We start from the raw sequence: 6,466 nt of genomic DNA on the forward strand, positions 1-6,466 counted from the left end.
ACAGGACATGAGAATAAGGGTAAAACCCATAAATCTAAGTCCTCAGGTACTGGAGAGGGAAGTATTGCACTGCTTTTCCAGACTGTGATCTGTCAGTCAGGAGCAGCTTTCTGTCCTTCACTGCCTGGACCTGGCTTGGTCAGGGAGTGTAACTTGCATAAGAAAAGAGACACTTCACAAAAGCACCAGCATTATGTATTATCCACCTGTCTGTTGCTCTCTTGTGGCTAGTTTGGGGGTTTTTTGAGTATTTTTACTGAAGAAATAAGGAAAAGGTTATTTTGCAGTTTCAGATCATTTGTTCATTCTCCAGTCTCCCTGATTAACTCTATTAAATTCTCCCGGAATTGCAAAAATCAGGTGTTGAGGAATACAAACTTTCCACAGCCCAAACCAGATGTCTCCCCCAAATCAGTGGGAATGTCCCTGTAAAAATGAATTGAATGTGGCAAGGTTTTGCTGTCCTGGGAAAAGTGAGTAAGAGGAATCCATCTTTTCCCATGAGTTCCCCATTATTAAAAGTTCCTCATGTGTTTTTATACAGCAGTAGTAACAAGCACATTGTGTTTTTATTCTGTCCCTCTCTGATTACACTGAGCCCCTGAGGCAAATTTTTATACTCAGTAAGTCTTCTGTCAGACTATAGAAATCTTTGTAGCAATAGATTGCAATGAAGATTAAGTTGATGGGTTCATGAGTGATTTATTATAAATTATTGTGCAGTAAGAGTTTCTTTTTCCCTCTCGTGTAGTGAAAGAATTATGTGAGTGTGGGCTCAGGGCAACCTCTCAGGGAGATGAGGAGGATAAAACAAGTCAAGAGTGTCCTCAGATTGTCCTCTGCTCATGGATGCATTTTTGGAAGGTTTTCTTGGAGATGGAGGGGTTCTCTGGTGGGAATTCTGGAGCTGTGCTTTCCCCTGGCACTCCAGCACAGGGCGATGCAGACCTGGGGAGGAACTGTACATAAGTACAAGAATATAAATCAGCTTCAAGATGAAAGCTCTTAAATCTGTTCTGTGCTGCTCACGCTGATTATCATGGCCCCAAGGCATAGTTACAGAAGGATGCACTCAGGAGGGCTACTTCAGAATTTCCACAAGTCATTACTGATTATGGATCTGCACTTCTAAGTGTTTATGGGGGGATGATTGATACACTGAGGATGTACCTTTCAGGACTGCGTAAAGAGGAGCAAGTCTTGATTTGCACTTGGATTTTCATTATTTTACCATTTCAAGTGGCTCCTATTTCATAAACAGCAGCTATGGTAATGCATTTAGGATGGTTTTCATATTCATGGATACATATATATGCATATTTTTACCAGATAGGCACCTTAAAATTTTCCAGTCATTATTATGAAATGCAATATAGCCTCTAAAGCTCATCCTGAAAGGATATCTATAATCAATTAACTGACTCTCCAGAGCAGCCCTAATCTGGCATTTTAATTAACACCATGTTGGAAAGCAGAGCAAGCTCCTGCAGAACTCTTGCAGCAGGAGCTGGGCATTGCAGCCCAGCTTTGCAGGCAGGGTGTCTCTTGAGGTCTGAGGGATGCTTTTTGTATCCCACAGCTGCTCTGCTCAAAATCCTACCTGTAGGATCAAAAGGAAGAGTGAAAAGGGCTCTATTTCCAAGGGAAACAGGGAGCAGTGCAGCAGCTTCCAAGGAAATGAGATGAGCTGCTGCTGGAGCCCAGCCAAGCAGAGCAGAGCTGTACCAGGGGCTGTGAGCACAAGAGAGCTCTGGCAGAGCCCAGAGCAGCAGCCAGGCACAGGGAGAGCAGGAGCCAAGCAAAAGCAGGGCTGGAAGGAGCTCCTTGCAGAGGTGTCTGCTGCAGGATTGTGCAGCAGCGTAATCACTGCTGATATCCCTTTGTCAAAACCAGTAATTCTTCAGCTGTGATTTGATAAATCTATATTTATTGGTTAGCATTTCAGTGGGTCTCACTTGGCAGAATTTCATTACACTGAGTCTGCTCTGCAGCTGTCGAAGCTCCTCAGAGTCAATAATTTACACCAGGAAAAGCTCCAGTGTTTGTATTTAAAACTTTACAGTGCTTTTTGTGCTTCTGGTCTTTTCTGTGGGAGACAGCTCTGGGTGAGACCCCCAGTTCTGGGCTGAGTTTCTCTAGTTATTATACACAGAACTCTTTCCTTTTGTTTTGTGATAACAAACAGAGATGATTTAGTGTAGATAAACAGGTACAAATCCCTTTTGTCACTCCCATCATTTATTTCATGCAATGATGTATTTATCCTGCTGGAAGTTAATGATCCATTTTTCTGAGGGTTTTCTTTCTTTTCACTATTTCTGACTATATAGAAAACTCCACATTTAGAAACAGAAACTTTTGTGATTGTTTGGAGACCTCAGGGTTCTGGAAATGAAAACAGCCATACCTGCATATGGTTCAACACAGAGGACATCCAATGACACTAAGGGGCAGTGATCTTCTCTCCAGAAAAACTTTTACAGATTTCTTAAATCTCCTCTGCTGTTGAAGGATTGGAAACAAATCTGCTCTGAAAATGAGACCAGAACACTTGACTATTCAGCTATGTTAGAGGCATATTTGCATTAGTTACCCAGAGTTTTAATTGCTCTTACAGGTGGATGCTTACTGAAGAGACTTTTTTTGATAAATGAAAGAACTAAATGACACTTATTCTTAGGGTTCAGATCTACATTTTCTTTGTTTGCTAGTAGAGTAAAATTTGCCACAGAGACTGCAGGGCTCTGTTTGTCCACACAGAAATTTCCTTTAACTGGGCTTTATAAAATGATTAAAAATCTTTTTGTGAACCTTGGCTGGCTCCTGGCTGCCTGAAGGTTGGGGAAGGGAGGGAGGGCCAGGAGCTGCTCCTGGTATGTGGCTGGGGTGGAACTCAGCCCAGGGAGCGCTGGGCACAGCCTGAGCTGATCAGGAGAGTGATTAAATTCCTGCTGTGTGTAATAATTGCTGTATTGATAGAACACTGTGGTAAGTGAATTTGTGCTTAATCTGCTGTGTCAACCTGGAAAAAATGTGCTTTGGGAGTGAGGGCATTTTTGTGCTTATGTTAATTTGATACCACTTTTGGTAAATGGGTCAGTGATCTGAGGTATTGTATTTTTGGCATTAAGGGAAGTGCTGGGCACTCCAAAATGTTTTAGCTTTTCTTCCAATGAAAATCACTCCACTTTGTTTTCCTGGGCTTGGAGATGATAAAATATGGTTTTGGCCATTATTAGTAGTAGTATTAAAATTTTTAAATTTTTAACTTTTTATTTGTGAGATGAGCAAAATTTTGGTCTGGCACAGGCAGGAAAAAACTGAAGTAGCATCCAAACTGCTCTTTGAAAATACACAAATAAACTGAATAATAATAATAATAACATGCTAATCAAATAATCTGACCTTGTTAGGGCTCTGATATATCCAGCAGAGCCTCGCATGTGCTGACAGGAATTTTCCAGCATCCTGTTCTGCTCCTGGGGAAAACATTGGTTGTTTCACAGAGAGGTCTGAGGGAGGTGACTGAAGAATGCTGTTAGACTTAGGTGGGATGAGAGAAAATTCATTAAATGCTTCACATGCTGTTGTGCAGACCAAGGGGTTCAGGCAACTCAAAAATAATTTCCAGATCAGTACCAACAGATATCAGTTTTGCTGAAATACCTGAGTGCTGCCCTGAACTGAAACAGAGCTGGATAATTTTAAGCTGGATGCAATGAAAATTCCCTGCAGGCTGTTAGAATTAACATGTTTGGTCAAAAAACAAAAGAGCTGAGATTAAATGATGGGGTCTCATCCCCATCTGGGACTTCCAACTTCTTTGGGACAAATGGGATTTCAGAATCAGAACTAACAATTCAGAATCAGGTAAGTGGGATTTCAGCATCAGAACTAACACTTGGAACAGCCCAGGGCAGGTGAGAGGGGCCAGAGCTGTAGGAAATCAAAGCCTGAGGAGTTGCAGGGTGGCTGGAAGAGGGAAGAGCTCCAGCCCAGCCCTTCTCCTCTTTTCCCAGGGAATGCCTGGTGTGGAGCAGGGCTGGCAGCTGGCACAGGAACCCCTTGTTCTGCAGAGCCACTTTGCCAGCCTGACCCCAGCCTGCAGGGATGAGATTCCTGCCTGAGTGGGAGTGGGAGTGCACTAATTATGTGCTGATGGCAGGCTCTGTGTAATAGCAATTCTCACTCAATTACTCAGAGCACAGTGTCACTATTAGAACCCAATTAATTTTAAAAAAACATTCCAATTTAAAGGAAGGCAATATGTTGCATTTCTACAAGTTATCTATAATGTCAGGATGGCCAATTCAGCCAACTCTTTACTGCGTTAGCGATTCAAACAAAGCAGCAAAAAATGGTGTGAGGAGAAATAAATATCTGTCTTTGTGGAGCTGAGAGCTCCCGAGGTTGTGCATTGCAGGCCTTTCTCAGGATCTGTCCCAACACATGCAGAACCACTGAGGATGTTTTAAGCCAAATTTCGTTGGAGGGTAGTGGTCTGCTGTACTTATGTTTTGTATGTACGTATGTATGTATGGTATGTACTTTAAGGTAAGAACAGAAAGTAAGTACCAGCTAAGGTCAGTAGATAAATAAACATTCAGTGTTCAACTTCACCTGTGATTTAGGATTGAATTTCACAGAATCAAAGAGCTGTGACTGATCTGTGTGGAGGGGCCTTGCAGACCTTCTTCCACCCCTGCCATGGCAGGGACACCTTCCCCTGTCCCCAGTGTCCAGCCTGGCCTTGGGCACTGCCAGGGATCCAGGGACAGCCCCAGCTGCTCTGGGCACCCTGTGCCAGGGAACAATTCCTCATTCCCAGTTCCCTTCACTCATAATGAACAGGGTTTTACCTACAGGTCTTTCCTGAAGAGAGAACACCACAGTCATGGTAAATAGTAACAAGAGATTTCTAATTTGAGGCTTCCTTTCGTCTATGGGAAGTGTCTGCTTCTGGTGTAACATTTAGTAAAATATATAATTTTAAAATTAAATGTTAATAATATATATAGCTCAAAGCAGTGGACCAGAGTCTTCCAAATTGTAAAAGAAAAAAATTATTTTGGCCTCAGTGTGAGGCATGTGCTAAGACAGCCCCACCCTGTTTCCTGTCTTTTAAACCAGCTGATGCCATGAATACCTGGGGAGCCCTGAGACCCCTTCCATGAGTGTGTGAAACAGCTGGGCAAAAGAGGAAATTAGCCTTGGTTTGGGGCAGGAGCTGTTCCTGCAGCCTTTGGAGCCCTGGCAGCTGTGCTGTGTCTTTGCCCTGGGGCTGGGGGGATCACAGCTGCTGCCAGGATGGGAGACACTGCCCCCAGCAAGGAGCAGAGACCCCTGAGAGCCCCTGGCTACAGAAACATTCCCTGGGAAGGGAGCACACTGCCAGCCTTGGGCCTGGCCTTGATGTAAGCAGCAATGACAACCTCTTTGCTCCCAGATTTTGCTGTCACTTGGTGGTGAGGTTTCCATCTGGACTGCAAGAGATGTTTCAGATTTGAACCGACTGACTGGAAGAATTTAGTGGAACAGCTCCATTTGCACTACTGCAAAATGCACAGGGCTGTTACCTGACAAGCTATCCAAGAAATGCTTGTAAATGTGGGTTATTCGTCATTGTTTGTTTGACTGGGAGGAAAACCTCACCTGTTTGCCACCAGCAGCATTTGCTTTCTGTTGTCATTTTGGAAGTTATTTTCATGCTAAGGTTGCATGGGTTTTGTGCTGGGATATGGTGGGGCTGTGCTCAGCCTTCCCTTCAGGTGGGAAATACAAACCATGGGATTTCACAGCTGTCGTTCCATCCCCAGGTGTCCTTTGAGAGGGGGTTCTGTAGCCCTCTCCCTGCAGGCTGCTGTGATGGTGGAGCCATTTGGACAAAGAGGTGGAAGAAAACTTGGTTAAAGCCCAGCCAGTGCCCAGAGAGTCAGATCCTCATTAGCAGCACCTTCCTGCCATGAGCACTCAGGCTTGGAGAGCAGGTTTTATCTTGCTCTTCACCAGCCTTGCTGCCCACAAGTCACTTGCACTCTTATGGAGCAGAACTGGAAGCAGAATGGATAATAACAAGTCTGAAAATGCTTTGAAAGCAAAAAAACCACCCTGGGGTCAGGGACAGCAAACCTGGAATTCAGAGCAGAAAATAAAGAACATTAAAAGGTCAGGGCTGTTGGAGCTACAACACTGGGATTATGTCACTGGATAATAAATCTTTATCCCAAGAGAAAAGGCAGGGAAATATTCCTGGGGCCCTTCCATGTGCTTCCTCTGGGAAAGGGGCATGCTTACCCTGATGAGCATTTCCTCATGGTGAAAGTCATTAATAAATATAAATAAAGCTCATTTATTGCCCTGGGAAGCAGTGACCAGAGGGGAGCTCCTGCCCAGGGTGAGACCAGAGCCCAGCCTGGCTCAGGGCTCCTGCCCTGCCCTGCTGGACAGATTGGGTTAAATGGCATTG

The 6,466-nt window shown here is 44.1% G+C and overlaps 1 long non-coding RNA gene across 2 annotated transcripts; it reads right to left on the reverse strand.

Annotated features, from left to right (window-relative positions):
- Positions 1 to 334: 334 nt before the first annotated feature.
- On the reverse strand, positions 335 to 3,499 carry LOC135452919 (uncharacterized). 2 transcript variants are annotated; one of them, XR_010441730.1, is made up of 3 exons: positions 3,406 to 3,499; positions 2,408 to 2,530; positions 335 to 948 (listed from the first exon to the last, which is right to left on the reverse strand). It is a non-coding gene; the product is annotated as an uncharacterized LOC135452919 (long non-coding RNA). The 2 variants fall into 2 exon arrangements; XR_010441731.1 differs by lacking the exon at positions 3,406 to 3,499 and adding an exon at positions 2,616 to 2,714.
- Between the last annotated feature and the right edge of the window lie 2,967 nt (positions 3,500 to 6,466).

Source organism: Zonotrichia leucophrys, chromosome 11 (genome assembly GCF_028769735.1).
Source record: "Zonotrichia leucophrys gambelii isolate GWCS_2022_RI chromosome 11, RI_Zleu_2.0, whole genome shotgun sequence".
In the NCBI taxonomy this organism is placed as follows: Eukaryota; Metazoa; Chordata; class Aves; order Passeriformes; family Passerellidae; genus Zonotrichia; species Zonotrichia leucophrys.